Below are 16227 nucleotides of genomic sequence, written 5' to 3'. Positions count from 1 at the left end.
TTGACACTGTTCCAGCCACACATAGAAATTAGACGCTGCAACGTCCTGAATCCTGCTACACTGTTACCATCAGTTAATTCAAATCCAGACACACATGACTGTGTGGAAGTAGTCAACATTACGACAAAGCCAAGACAAGACCTGACAGACATTCCGTTACCAGATCCCGACCTGACACTTTATGTGGATGGTTCATGTATGAGAACTAGTACAGGAGAACCAGTCGCCGCGTATGCAGTGACTACTGACACTGAAGTTATTGAAACACACCGTATTGACACCCTGTCTGCTCAAGCAGCAGAGCTAGTCGCTCTGACACAAGCCTGCATACACGCCAAGAACTTGAAAGTTAATGTTTACACAGATTCACGCTACGCATTTGGAGTCGTCCACGACTTCGGAGTGCTCTGGCAGGAGAGAGGTTTCATGACTTCTCATGGAACCAAGATTCAGCATGGTCTCCTTATTCAAGCTCTGTTAGATGCCATACATTTACCGACATCTATTGCTATCATGAAATGCAAAGCACATACGAAAGTTACTGACATTATTTCTCAAGGTAACGATCTAGCAGATCGCACAGCCAAGCTTACAGCACAGACTCCAGACATTCCAGTTAACATGACACATATTCCAGATCCGATTACATGCATGACAGTTAAGGATCCTACACAAGATGTCATAGATATCCAGTTACATGCTACTCCCGATGAAATCAAGAAATGGTCTGAACAAGGAGGGGTACAGACAGATCAAGGATGGTTAACGAAGGGTAGAGCCACATGGTTTCTCCCCGATTCTATGGTTCAAGTCATTATCAATACCGCACATAGTCCAGCACATTTAGGAGAAAAAGCTATGTTAGACAGTATCCAGAACATTTGGTTCAACAAGCATTTACGAGCTGCAGCCAAGCAGAAAGTCCGTACCTGTATGATATGTTGTCAGTTTAATCCAGGTAAAAGTGTCCCGGTGGAACAAGGTGGTTTCCAGCCCCCTGACCACCCTTTTGAGGTCCTCCAGATGGATTATATTCAGATGGAGCGATGTCGAGGTCTCAAGTATGTCCTTGTAGTTGTATGCGCTTTGTCCAGATGGACAGAAGCATATCCAGTCCCAGATTACACAGCCGCGACCACTGCCAAGCAGTTGGTTCGTGAATTCTTCCCTAGATATGGACTCCCTAGAGTCGTATATTCTGATAACGGTCAGCCATTCTCCTCAGAGTTAATGAAGCACGTTTCCCTTTTGTTAGGGTACCAATGGAAGTTTCATTGTGTACGCCATCCTGAAGCAGCCGGTCTAGTCGAGAGACATAATCAGACTCTGAAAATCCGCATAGCCAAAGTATGTAAAGACAAGGGTGTGGACTGGTTAGTAGCTCTGCCAGTCGCTTTGTTTTATATGCGCATGGTCGCACATTCCAGATCAGGTCTGTCCCCGTATGAGGTCGTATTCGGCCGCCCCCCTAACATGTGGGGTACTCCTAGACCCCGAAGTATTACCGATGTTTCATGTAATATGCTGACAGATTACCTAGCTTCCTTGATGTCTGCCCTCAACTCATGTCGTTCACAGGTTGCCGCCGCATTTCCAGACAATACCGAGGTGGCACCGCACGAGATCGTTCCAGGCTCCTTGGTGATGATCAGAAATTTTGACAGATCAAGTCCGCTGGAACCACGTTGGAAGGAGCCACGTCAGGTCCTCTTGACCACCCGTACTGCCGTCAAGTTGGAAGGCAGGAAGGGGTGGGTCCATCTTTCTCATGTAAAACTTTTCAATGGATTGAAACCAGTCTCCAAGAACATTTCCCAGGATTCCCAGGATTTTAAAAACTGTCAAGACATTGTTTTAAAGGACCGTCCCGCAAAAGACATTACTACAACCCCTCCCTGGTTAGAGAAAACTCCGCAGCAGGAGTATAAGTTAAAGCTCAGGTCTAGTAAAATAAGTCAGTCAGTTTGATTGTATAAGTCCTCCCCTAGGTGAAACGGTTAGACTGTTTCTGACATGTATAAAATAGACCCCCATAGTGAGAGAGTCAGTAATAACTCAATTCAATGTATCGTTTTTCTGAGTTTCATATTATTCATCAGCATTTTGATTTCCTGCACCAGCTATGCGTTCTATCTGTATTTTCCAGTTCCTCATGTAAATATGTCTGCTAATGCTACAGTAGAGCACACGTTTAGTGATCTGCCTCCTCACGAATATTCTTACCGCCTCGCTATGCGCAACAACTCATTTATCCGTATGTTGCATTACTCACACCAGACCAGCAATGCCACTAATTGTTGGGTGTGTGGTCGACTCCCCCCTTTCCAGACATCAAAAGGAGTTCTGCCACTCTTTTCTTATCCATTCTCACATAATGGTTCGTGTGGAGCATGGTCTACGTTAACGTCATCCTCAACAGATATGTCTTTTCTTAACAGCACATGTTTCCCAGACAAGCAAGGTTTCCCCCCCAGAACAGGTTTAGATCTAGAAAATGAAGTATATAATTTAGGTAATTATTCGTCGAATTTCATGGTCCTGAATGTTCAGTCTGATACTACTCCAGACTTACCTGCTATTTCAGTACTACCAGTCAAAGGCGAATTATGTGTCCGTAGTTATGGTTCCATACATGTAGGTCATAGTGAATGTACTACTGTTATCCAGTATAGTGACAGTGGGAAATCTGTTTTCAAAGCTTCACGTCATTCTTATTTTGTTTGTGGTCAAACTGCATATGTTCGTCTGCCCCTCGATTGGGAGGGAACCTGTTACATTGCTTTCCTACTGCCACCTGTTTTCCTAGCCCCATCTGATTATCACAGAAACACACATCTAGTACACATTAGACATAGAAGGGAGTCCCCAATTGTCGATTATGCTGAAACTACTCTAGAACAGTATACAGATTTCAATAAAGGTTTCTTCTTCTTTGTAGGACCTGTCCAGAATAGTAAACTGATCCGTAGGTTAACAAGAACCCTTGAAGCAGTAGTTAATGAGACTGCCTCTGCTCTAGGTAACTTAACCGAAGAACAATCTGCTATGAGATTTGTCGTTTTGCAAAATCGTCTCGTCCTTGACGTCATACTGGCCGATAGGGGCGGGGCCTGTAGAGTCATCGGATCTAGTTGCTGCATTTTCATTCCAAATAACGCACCGTCTGTTTATTCAGCTATAACCAGACTCCATAAAATTGCCCATCTGTTACACCAAGATCCAGGCACCTGGACATGGTCCGGTTGGTTCTGGAATATAATTTCCGCCTGGGGATGGAAAGTCCTGTCCTTTCTAGGTATTGCAGTAGCGATCATATTTAGTTGCTGCCTCTGTATACAATGTGGCCCTGCGATTTGCAGCATGTGTGCTACCTCTTGTATTCCTAGTCCCAAGCCCCGTTCTAAATCCCGTCCCAAGACAATTCGAGACGAGCAAATGATGCTATATGAAATGATAGATGGTATCATGAATATTGATGTTTCCTGATGGAAACGTAGTGACAAGGAGGGAATGTGGAAAAGTAAATTTTGCCATGTTCTGTGTCCCTACGCCTCATCCATCATATGTTATGTGTGCATGACCAATATGCATATGTTATTCCCCATGTCCGATTAATGACGCAATTCCAGTTGTGTCCACCTCTAGTATGCTAGTTTCCAGTCCTCGTGAATACTACGAATATCAGGCCTATGTAAAGTTATGTTGCCACGTTTCCCAGTATGCACGTTATTCCATTATAAAGCCCCCGTTTCCAGGCCTCAAAAGGGCCCGGACATCAGATTCAGCTCCTGTCTCCTGAAAGCCTCGCTGAGGAGCGATACAGCCCCCACCTGTATCCTCGACCCTTCACTTACTTCCTGCCTCGCAGTGCCCGGTGCAGCTTGGTTCTGTCTCTGAGTCTGCCAAAAGTATGTTATAGTTCCAGTTATCAGTTCAGTCCTCCTTCTCTGCATTCCTAAGCTACTGAACTGCATCAATAGTTTCCGTCATTGTCTAGCCTTCACGGCTCCACGTTAGAGAAATACTGTATTAATGGTCATTTAATATTCTTCATCACGCACTACATGTAGAATAATGCATGGTCCAGTCTTAGAATCAAGTTAGCTTTTCCCCTCATGACTTCTAGTTTATATCAACATGTTCCCTAAACATCAGATACCAGATAGGGTTTAGGTACATGTCGCTCCGACCCTCCAGACTCTAGTCTCTGCTCCTAGCACAGAGTTCGTAGCCCCCAGCTTCTCCTAGTGATACGTCATTGCCAGTTTACGCGCACCATTAGGTTAGAGGTCCCGGCTCCTTAGGTAGCCCCCTCCAAAGTTTCCGCCCATTCATGACATATTCTGTTACGTTTGCATCACATGTCTATGTATACTCCCAGTTACACCTCTTTTTACTGTTATCTTTCGCGACTGCTACGCGTCACGCCTTCTGCTCCACCCACTGTTACGCCTACTACAATGTAATGCTATGTGTTTGCGCTATGTATATAAGTCCATGTATTGTTATTAAAAGTTAGCGCGCTCATTCCTGACCCAGCCCCGGCAGCTGCCGGGCCCTGTTACCCCTGTTCTATGCAGGTTGTCCTGATCCTGTCCTTATGCTGTAATAAACCTGCAGAAACTCCTACTACCTCGAATCTTGACTCTTATTTATTGAGCTATCTGTTATGCTATATGCCTAGTCAAAAATAGGGTATTATTTATTTATTTACCACAAGCACGCGCTGCTGCCACCAGTGCGGCATCTTGGGGGATACAAGAATAAAGTGATTCAATATCGATGGTAATGAGGAACTCCTTTTCTGGATCAAATACCATCTCTCCCACTATATTCAAAATGTCCATCGTGTCCTTCACAAAAGATCTCTGGGTTATTACTGATTCCCACAAAAAGTAATCATCAAACTGGGACAATGGTTCTAAAACCGATTGAATCCAGGACACGATGGGCCGCCCTGGTGGTGGACGGGCGGCCTTATGTATTTTGGGGAGGATATAAAACGCCGGAGTCCTGGGGTTGTCATTTACCAGGAACTCCGCCTCCTTAGTTGTAATCCACTTCCTTTCTTTGGCCACACCGACCATTTCACGTATAGTTTTTAACAGTTCCAATGTGGGATCTTTATTAAGGGGTTGGTAATTTGCGCGAACATCAAGCAGCCGATTCACTTCGGCCTCGTAGTCACTGGTATTAAGAACAACTACTGCTCCACCCTAGTCTGCGCTTTTTATAGTTAGTAAGGGGTTATTTTGCAAGCTTTTTACTGCATCCCACTCAATCTTAGACATATTCTTATAACTTGAATTGGTATTGTTAAATTCCAAGTTCTCAATGTCTTGGAGAACCCTAGATTCAAATACAGCAACCTCCGGGCCAATAGCCCCACTCGGAGGACAAAAAGTTGAAGGTCTTTTTAGGTTAGTATTGAATACACCTTTTTCTTCTTGAGTTTTATTAGCAAAGAATTTTTTGAGTTTTATTCTGCGAAGTTTCATTAAACTCGACCCTACACTTGAATGAATCATGGGTCGGGCCAAAGCCCAGCCCCTTATTTAAAACCTTCTCCTCACTACTTGTCAAAATATGGTCAAAGAGATTGACCACAATGCTATTTACAGCTGTTGTCTCCCTCTGCTGCGGGTCACTCGCGGGGAGTAAGATTGCCATTGAGGTGGTTGTTGATTGCCTCGCCCTCTTTCCCTTCCTTTTTGGCCGTTTTCCCTCTTGTTGGTCGATTGGCCCCGTCCTAAAAAAGAACGCAAGAGCAGTCCAAGATCTTCGTTACTGTGCCCTTGTGGGTTAAATCTTACTCTATTAGGCTGGGGACCCTCCTGTTCCTCTTCGCTTGACGTGTTGTCAAAATTTCAGTTATTAGGGGTTCGCCTTTGTTGCTGCCTACCTCCTCGCCCCCTGCGTTGACCACCCACATTCCGTTGTTCCGTCCCAGGTTGATAGTAGGTGTCACTAATATAAGGGAAAGCCCACTCATGTGTATATCTTTCCAAGTTACGTTGGAGACCTTTGATTTTTTGATTTACCATGTAATTTTTATATTCACTCAGGTCGTCTTGAATTCTGCTCAATTGTTCTTTAGTATTGGTCAAGGTGTTATCACGTTTAATACTTTCCTAAAGTTCCAAAATTTCTTTGAGAAGTTCCTCACTCAATCTTTGTGCAGTGCTTATAATTAAGATAAGCCAGTCTCTAGTGCATTTGTTCGCTATATAGCTCCAATCGAGCCTACATTTATTATCATCAAGAACGATTCTTGGTTCAATTCTTACAAGAAGGCTAGCAGGTGATGCTCCAGCTTTGTAATATTCTGACATTAAAGCCCCATGCAGAGCAATCCTAACCTGTTTCTTCTTTAGGTTACTTAGCTTCTCCCATTCTTCTCTCACTGTGCCACTTCCTAGTAAGGGAGTATCTGGAAAGAGTGAGGGACCCGCTAGGATAGCAGCTATCTGTTCATCGGTAAAGGCCAAACAGCTCTTATCCATTCTCTGTTTATAAATTTTCTGTGCAAATTGGCATCAACAAAAGTATTGTTTGTTAGAAAATGCAACGGATGCTGTAAAAAAGGGAATGTGGTTATAAATGCTCTCACGGCTGAGCCGCCGTCCACACCATTAACACAACAAGGAGCATAGAGGAAAAACTAGGACACAGGTCTCCCTCCACTCAAAGTCAGTTGAACTATAATGACCTGGTCCTGCTCGGGCAGTATTCTTAACTCTTTTTTATATATATACGACTGTACTACTCGTTGCAAGACTTTACAACTCTCTCCCCGTTCTTCACAGTTCATGGGGTAGAAATTACACCGTTATTATGCCCAATATTGTTAAAAAAAACGTTATCCCTTGCAAGACAGTCGTGCTGAATAGACAACATATAACCATATATAATGTGAAAAAATGTGAGAAAGCGAGGTGACCCCTCACAGGCGAACCACCAACGGGGAACCTGGTAGCTACTCACCTGTGTTGCCCTGTTCTCATCATCGGCAGTCACCAAGCTTTGGAAGAAATGTGTCCAAGAAAAACATACAAGTGTATGTGTAAAGAAGGTCTTTAATGTCAGAATATTACAAAGCTGGAGCATCACCTGCTAGCCGCCTTGTAAGAATTGAACCAAGAATCTTTCTTGATGATAATACATTTAGGCTCGATTGGAGCTATATAGCGAACAAATGCACTAGAGACTGGCTTATCTTAATTATAAGCACTGCACAAAGATTGAGTGAGGAACTTCTCAAAGAAATTTTGGAACTTGAGGAAAGTATTAAACGTGAGAACACCTTCACCAATACTAAAGAACAATTGAGCAGAATTCAAGACGACCTGAGTGAATATAAAAATTACATGGTAAATCAAAAAATCAAAGGTCTCCAACGTAACTTGGAAAGATATACACATGAGTGGGCTTTCCCTTATATTAGTGACACCTACTATCAACCTGGGACGGAACAAATGAATGTGGGTGGTCAACGCAGGGGGCGAGGAGGTAGGCAGCAACAAAGGCGAACCCCTAATAACTGGAATTTTGACAACACGTCAAGCGAAGAGGAACAGGAGGGTCCCCAGCCTAATAGAGTAAGATTTAACCCACAAGGGCACAGTAACGAAGATCTTTGAGTGCTCTTGCGTTCTTTTTTAGGACAGGGCCAATCGACCAACAAGAGGGGGAACGGCCAAATAGGAAGGGGAAGAGGGCGAGGCAATCAACAACCACCCCAATGGCAATCTTACTCCCCGCAAATGACCCGCAGCAGAGGGAGACAACAGCTGTAACTAGCATTGTGGTCAATCTCTCTGACCATATTTTGACAAGTAGTGAGGAGAAGGTTTTAAATAAGGGGCTGGGCTTTGTCCCGACCCCGGTCCATGATTCATTCAAGTGTAAGGTCGAGTTTAATGAAACTATTCGCAGAATAAAACTCAAAAAATTCTTTGCTAATAAAACTCAAGAAGAAAAAGGTATATTCAATACTAACCTAAAAAGACAATCAACTTTTTGTCCTCCGAGTGGGGCTATTGGCCCGGAGGTTGCTGTAATTGAAACTAGGGTTCTCCAAGACATTGAGAACTTGGAATTTAACAATACCAATTCAAGTTATAAGAATATGTCTAAGATTGAGTGGGATGCAGTAAAAAGCTTGCAAAATAACCCCTTACTAACTATAAAAAGCGCAGACAAGGGTGGAGCAGTAGTTGTTCTTAATACCATTGACTACGAGGCCGAAGTGAATCGGCTGCTTGATGTTCGCGCAAATTACCAACCCCTTAATAACGATCCCACATTGGAACTGTTGAAAACTATACGTGAAATGGTCGGTGTGGCCAAAGAAAGGAAGTGGATTAAAACTAAGGAGGCGGAGTTCCTGGTGAATGACAACCCCAGGACTCCGGCGTTTTATATCCTCCCCAAAATACATAAGGCCGCCCGTCCACCAGCAGGGCGGCCCATCGTGTCCGGGATTCAATCGGTTTTAGAACCATTGTCCCAGTTTGATGATTACTTTTTGCGGGAATCAGTAATAAACCAGAGATCTTTTGTAAAGGACACGATGAACATTTTGAATATAGTGGGAGAGATGGTATTTGATCCAGAAAAAGAGTTCCTCATTACCATCGATATTGAATCACTTTATTCTTGTATCCCCCAAGATGCCACACTGGTGGCAGCAGCGCGGGCTCTTGAGGGACAAGAATGGTTCTACGATGCGCCACAATCGTTTGTTCTACAATGTGTGGAACTTGCTCTCACGAGAAATTTCTTTTGCTATAAGGATAAGTTGTTTTTTCAAACCGCAGGGACATCTATGGGCGCTACTATGGCGCCCAGCCTGGCGTGCATCTATGTGGGCCAGTTCGAAGAGCACGTCGTATACTCTTCCACCAACCCCTTCAAAGGACATTTGCGCCTTTGGAGGAGGTATATTGACGACGTGCTCTGCGTCTGGTCCGGGGAGGAATCTACCTTGTTGGAGTTCCTTCACTGGTTAAACTGTCAAGATGTGAGTCTTCGGTTTACATGGTCGTATAGTCGGGATTCGGCTGTATACCTAGACCTAGATATAGAGGCCAATGAAGGGGGTTTGTTAACTCGAGTCCACCAGAAACCCACCGACAGGAACTCTTTGCTCTCATACGAGTCTTACCATCCTAGAGCGCTCAGAGATAACCTGCCGGTGGGACAGTTCTTTAGGTACCCTAGGAACTGTTCCTCTACAGCTGTTTATATAGAACAGGCGCAGGCTCTAAGTAAAAAATTACAAGACAGGAAATGCCCCATAAAAAGGCGAAGAAGAGGGCACTTAACACTCCAAGAAGTGCCTTATTAGAAGTTACTCCAAAAAAGAAGGATGACTGTATTCCGGTCATCATGACATATGATCCCCTGGCTACTAGGATTAGGCAGTCGATTAGGAAAAACTGGTCGCTCCTTTCAAACAGTAATTTTAAGATGCCCCCTCCGAGGTTTGCATTTAAAAGATCTAGCAACCTAAAGGACAAGTTGGTACATACCCGGGCGCTAGTGACCAAAGACAAGAAAGGAAATTCTATCCCGAAAGGACATTTTCTGTGTGGCACTTGTTCTGTGTGTCCGTTGACTAAAAAATGCACTAGTGTAACTCTAAGATCAGGGAAAGATTGGTTCTTGGGACAGTTCAGTAACTAATACCACAAATGTGGTATACAGGTTACAATGTGAATGTGGACTGCAATATATAGGACTAATAACACGCAAAATAAAAACAAGGATTCAGGAACATCTTAGTACAATCAAGAATGGGGAAACTAACTACAAAATTAGTCCAGCATTGCCACACCACCAAGCACAGTTTCACCTGGGTGGTCCTTGAAAAAGTAGTAAGCGATCCGCAGAATGTAGAAAGTTACTGATATTCGAGGAGGCGAGATGGATTTTTCAAGAAAAAAGTGAACAGTGGGGGCTCAACGAGCTTTTTGAATGGAACAAGGTGCATTAAATCTTGCTATGCAATTTTAAATTGATTTTGAATTTGCCTTGCATCTATATTTCAATCCCCCCTCTCTCTCCCTTCTTGATATTGGGGAAGGTGCATGTCCTTCATTTTTCTTCAAGTTTCAACTTCAAATAAAACAAAAGCCCCGCCTTCTCCCCCCCCCCCCCCCCATTGTTTTCTGGTTCAGGGGGATGTAGAGGTAAAATGTCCACAAATTAGTATGAGAATAGACACATTTCTATTTTTTTAACGGTGAAACCAACACATAGAAAATAGTGTACAAGAGGGGCAGCAGCTAAGGGTGCCAGGATAAGGAATAGCAGCTTAAAAATAAAGATAGGAGATTTTACTAATATATGCAGCTTTATGCTGTAGACCAATGTGGACACAAACATGTGCAGCAGGAGTATTTTGTATATATTTGGGGAGCGTTGTGTGCAGGAAAATAAACACAATTGCATTCAATTCAAGATTGAATAAAGTTGTTTGGAAGAGATGATCTCGTAATTCAGTTGCGTACTCTCGCGAGAACTAACTGATTCGAGAAGTTGCACTGATCTCAATAGCATTATCCCAACTAAAGATGGCGGATGCGTCCTCTCGCGAGAGGAGCCGCATCCTTGATGAGACTACACGGGGCGCCTGAGAGTTATTAGTCAGGTGAATCAAGACGCTGACTTACGGGCTGAGTAAATGCCGGTACAGGTCTCCAAATATCGGTAAGGTGAGGGGTAGATCAGATCAGTCCGAACTGTCACGGTGGTGACAACCAGCTACGTGAGAATTTAAACTTTTACAGGGAAGTACTTCTTTGATATGCTTCTTGTTTTTTGCAGTTAAGAAAACGACATGAGATCAGAGACACCTTACAGGAGGGGTTGTGTTTTACGTTTTTATCTTGTACCTCGCGGTCGGTATGAGTCACTTTGGCCGTGTGGGGGTAAATATCAGAATCCCATATCGGTTTTCTGTACATTTTGGCTGATGTAATTATATGTCCTTTGGGCAGTATGTAAGGATGCTATTTTTGTGTTTTTCTTGAACAGTCGTGAAGAATGGTGTGTCCAGTCTCTTGATGCAGTGGCAAAATAATTGATGCCCTGAAGAAATTGCCGTCAGTATATAAGGCAATGAAACATGTTGGCGTGAGGGATGTGGCTATATGAACAATAGCCCTACTAGGCTTTTTACGTAGATAGGTTGCACGAAGGAATAGAATAAAGGTCGTATAAGCGTGCACTTCCTATCCTTTTACAACATAGTTTGTTGTTTGTTTTTGGTATGCGTTTTCTTTATTCTTTTCACTGCACCTTCTTTGCACATACACTTTTATGTTTTTCTTGGACACATTTCTTCCAAAGCTTGGTGACTGCCGATGATGAGAACAGGGCAACACTGGTGAGTACCTACCAGGTTCCCCGTTGGTGGTTCGCCCGTGAGGAGTCACCTCGCTTTCTCACATTTTTTCACATTATATATGGCTATATGTTGTCTATTCAGCACTACTTACTTGCAAGGGATAAAGGTTTTTTTAACAATATTGGGCATAATAACGGTGTACTTTCTACCCCATGAACTGTGAAAAACGGGGAGAGAGTTGTAAAGTCTTGCAACGAGTAGTACAGTCGTATATATATAAAAAAAAGAGTTAAGAATACTGCCCGAGCAGGACCAGGTCATTATAGTTCAATTATCCCAGGCTCTAGACTGAATCCATAAAAATTATCCATATTTCTTTCACTCCAATAGAGGGCGCTGGCTCCATATTAGCGCCGGAAGCAACATCATTGTGACTTGACTAGAGCCATAAATCCCCCATACTGACAGTTTCCTTTCAATTTTTTCCACATCAGTAAGACAGGAGGGCAGTAACAGCAATCATGCATGTTCAGATGCAGTAAAAAAAAAAAATTGGAATCTAATTAAAATGGCCTCTGACAATCTGTCTAGACTGAGAGGGTGTCAGTATAGATGAGGAGTCTGCAGGCCAATAGAGTATACACCAGAAGGATAGTTATCAAAGGTAAAAACCTTTTTTTCTGATGGATGCTTCTATCTGCAGATAAACGATATAATTACCCTTACCTCTCTTTACCTTGACAAATCCCATAACCCTAAAATTATTCTTGCCCTCCTTTACGTCTAAGTATCCTTAAAACCCATAATTACACTTGGCTCCCTTTACCTCTACTTCTACCCACATCTAAACCCTAAAACTACCCTTACCTCCTTTAAACTCTACCAGTCCATATACTAAAAATTACTCTTACCTCCCTTTACCTCTACCCACGACGGAACCCTAAAATGACCCTTACCTCTACGCACTCGTAGCCCCAAATATTATCCTTATGTCCCCTAAAATCATACAAATTACCCATACCTCCATTTACCTCTCCCTTACCTCTACGCGCCCGTAGCCCCAAATATTGTCCTTACCTACCCTTACTACTACCTCCCCTAAAATCAAACTACCTCCCTTAACACCTCTACCCAGTCTTAAAACCTGAAATCACCTATATCTCCCTTTACCTGTGCCCACACCTATCCAAACATTTACAGTACCTCCTGTCACCACTACCCCCTCATGAACCCTAAAATATCCCTTATCACCCCTAACCTCTACCCATCCCAAAAACCCTAAAATTATCCTTACCTCCCTTTACCTCTACCTAACCCGAAAATCACACTTACCTCCAACCCAGCCCTAAACCCTAAAATCACCATTGTCTACCTTTACCTCTACCCACCCCTAAAATCAAACTTACCTCCATTTAACCTCTACCCACCGAGCCCTAAAATTACCCTTACCGCTCTTTACCACCGACCACCCGTAAACCCTAAAATCTAAGTTACCTCCCATTTCCTCTACCCACCCCAAATTCTTAAAATACCATGCCTTCCATTACCTACTTCTAAAATCCAACTTACCGCTCTTTACCTCTAACCACCCCCAAATCCTAAAATTATCCTGACCTCCCTTTACCTCTGCCCACCGCTAAAGTCTAAAATCACTCTTACCTCTTCTTCTGCCCAGCCCTATAATCATTTTCCATACCCCCCTTTACTTCTACCCACCCATGAACCCTAAACTTACCCTTACCAATCCCATAATTACCCAAACCTCCCTTGATCTACCCAGAAAATCATCCTTGCCTCCCTTTACTTCTACCCACCCCTTAACCCTAAAATCACCTTTACCTACACCAATACCCACCCCTTAACCCTAAAATCAACATTCCCTCCCTTTACCTTTAACCAACCCTAAGCCCTAAAATCAGTTACTTCCCTTTACCCACCCTAAAAATCACCCTCATCTCACTTTACCTGCACCTACAATTAAGCCACTTTTTTAAATAACCTAAAAATAATGTTATTTACAATAAAATACTTACCTGTGTGGTAAAGGTACAAAAACGTACCTGCATGGTAAAGGCATATGTGGCAGTGGTGGCTGCTACTTAACGGGGGTGGCGGGTTGCTGGGGGAGGGGGATGAAGAAAAAAAAATTCACTTAGCTGCAGGCGAGCCCCCTACTTTCGGTCCTCTTTGGTCGACTCCAGAAGCAGGAAGCACACAGGCTTCCAGACTCCCCTAGCAACTCACAACACTGCTGTCACCAGCATGACAGCAGCGTTGTGATTGGTCTGAGTGCCTTAGTTCGGCGCTCATGTTCACCACCCAGGCTGTGCCATACAGCAGGGTGGAGAAGAAGCTAAGTGCGCATGACTGTTTAGCTGGCCCAAGACTGCTGGTAAACCGTCATGAGCACTTAAGAGATTATCCACCACTCCTCCCCCCTGCTCCTGTGAAAGCCCAGCCAGCCCCGCACTTAAATGTAACCCAGATGAGCCAGGACAGAAACCTCTATTCTGCCACTTCTAAAGATGGCAGAATTCTAACTTTAGTGTACATGACAGGCTGCTCAGCCTGGAGATGTAGCTACCCTTCTGGGGTTGCACACCTCCCTGATGAACTAATTTTCCGCCTGTCCAGGTGCTAATGTCCCTGGGGCAGGAGGAGGTCTGTTTCCTCCATTTGGAGTCAGCCCTAATGCAGCCTTTGAAGCTCATCGCCTGACGAGCCACTTCTCTAGCCTGCTTGGTAGGAGGGTGGTGTGACCTCCTTCCTGCCCAAGCCTTTGTTTCTGAGTCCTGGGAGTAATCACACTGGCAGGCAGGAGGTCAGAATCCTGCCTTGGCTGCAGCAGACACAGAAAATATGTGCTGGCCAGCCAGAGCACATAGAACCTGGGGCAACCATGTGGTTAAGGTAGCCACCTGGGTGCATGCCACTTCACCCAGGGAAGGAGATTCATGTCAGGGGTGAGAAGGTATGTTCTTTGATACCAAACATGACATATTTAGGCAGTACCATGACGGTAATGCTGACCTTGGGTTTGCCCAGGTTACTTATGGTGTCATTTTATGGTAAAGGCACTATAGAGACATATAAAAGTTACAAAGAGGCTGACACACTCTTGGCCTTCAAATCAATGCTCGTTGTTTGAGATCATTCCTTTGGGTATAGAGGACACTTGGACAATCTTATGAAAGTAGGGCCAACTACACCATTTGAAGTTAACTGGGAGAAAGGGTGGAGGGTGTCCTCCAAGTACCCAAGTACTTTATTGTTCGATTTTTTCAGGTTGTACTGATCTCAATGTGGGAAGAATTTGATCCATACACAAGAATGGCACGACCCTCCTTCTAGTGGAGGAGCCGCCACTGAAGGAATCATCATAAAGGCTGTTTCCCTCCTGAGACAGTCATCTTTTAACATGGAAATAGCTATTTTCATTACTTCTGCAAGAAGGACTGATGAGTCTAGCTCTCTTAAAAAATCTGCAGCTGGTTTTCTTGAAAAAAAACCCACAAATAGGGTATTGAGAACAGATCCGACAGCTTATTCCTACTGTTTTATCAGCATTGTTTAAACCAGAGAATATTTATACTGTTTTCGACCAAGGACGGGAAATAGAACGCAAGACAACCTGGATGTTTCTGGGGATTTTAAAATACAGCAGGAAAAAATGAATAGCTATAGGAAGTCATATAATCATTTTGTCTCTAGGGTGGTCTTCTCACAGCAGCAAAGCAACTAAACCTACTGGTACCAGGTAGAGAGTAGTGTCCTTATCCAGGGAGCAACCTTCTACAGGCGCGCACGCTTTTACTCTGAAGCCATGGCAGCAAGGGTGAATGTCCAGAGTCGTGTTAATTGCAGAGATTTGTAGGATACCCAGTTGAGTTACGCCATATGCGAATGGTAAACGTCACGCACTGTGGTTGCGGCGAAGCCACGTAGCAATGAAGCTTCACTATGGGATTCTCTGAACAGTCTAGAGTTACGGTGATTTCCTGTAGTCTGAGTATCTTGATAGCAAGTAATACTTTAATTCCAACCGATTTAGAATGAAATACATAAATGTTGTCCTTACAAGGAGCAAATGAGGGACTAATGTGGTGGTAAAGACCTAGAAAAGTTAATGGGCAATATATCTTTTGATACCCATTGGCAAAGACAAAGGAGGTTAAAAGAAGTTTGAGGAAGCGCTGTTATGGAGCCTGCAGAGCATTCAAAGGTTCTGCTGGACTATTTGGATTTGAGTCAGAGCACCTCTATCCTTTAATTAAGGGTATTTTTTGCAGCTTGGGCATTCAATCGGACACGCACGGATTACAAAGACCATGTTGATTTTTCAAAGATTATTTCTTAACAATGGATGCGCCCATCACAATTTGTGGAGCATAAGCTAATCAGCAGAAATCAGTAGAAAACAACTAATGTCTCTGAAGGAAAACGAAGAAAGAAATATAAAACAATACATGTTGAATGGGAAGAGGCAAGTTTCAGCATCTGAAATAAACCTATAAAAAGTGGCCACAGACAAATTATTGATAAACTCCACAGAGTGGAAACAATCTGTCTTTGAGCTGCATTTGCTTAGCACACATGATAAGGAGGCAAATCTGGCTAGCTTAGTAACAGCTTTTACACTCAATGAAGCTGTGATGTTTATTAATTCCTTTCTTAGGTCTCATGTGTTAGACAGTGCAAGTTGTCCTTGAGAAAGTTCTATTGCATGTATGTGTACTCTATTTCTAAGGCGCAAATCAAACCAAATGGCAGTAAGTTTACCAAGAATTTAGTGAGTTTATAACAGTCCACTGGTTGTCTTACTTGGCAATCTTTCATGCTTGCGTCTTATTCAATTGCTCTGCTTGGCCCATCGC

The sequence above is a fragment of the Lissotriton helveticus genome, chromosome 12 (assembly GCF_964261635.1).
Source record: "Lissotriton helveticus chromosome 12, aLisHel1.1, whole genome shotgun sequence".
Lineage (NCBI taxonomy): Eukaryota > Metazoa > Chordata > Amphibia > Caudata > Salamandridae > Lissotriton > Lissotriton helveticus.
The sequence above is the reverse complement of the archived record's forward strand: the minus strand, read 5'-3'. Positions refer to the sequence as shown.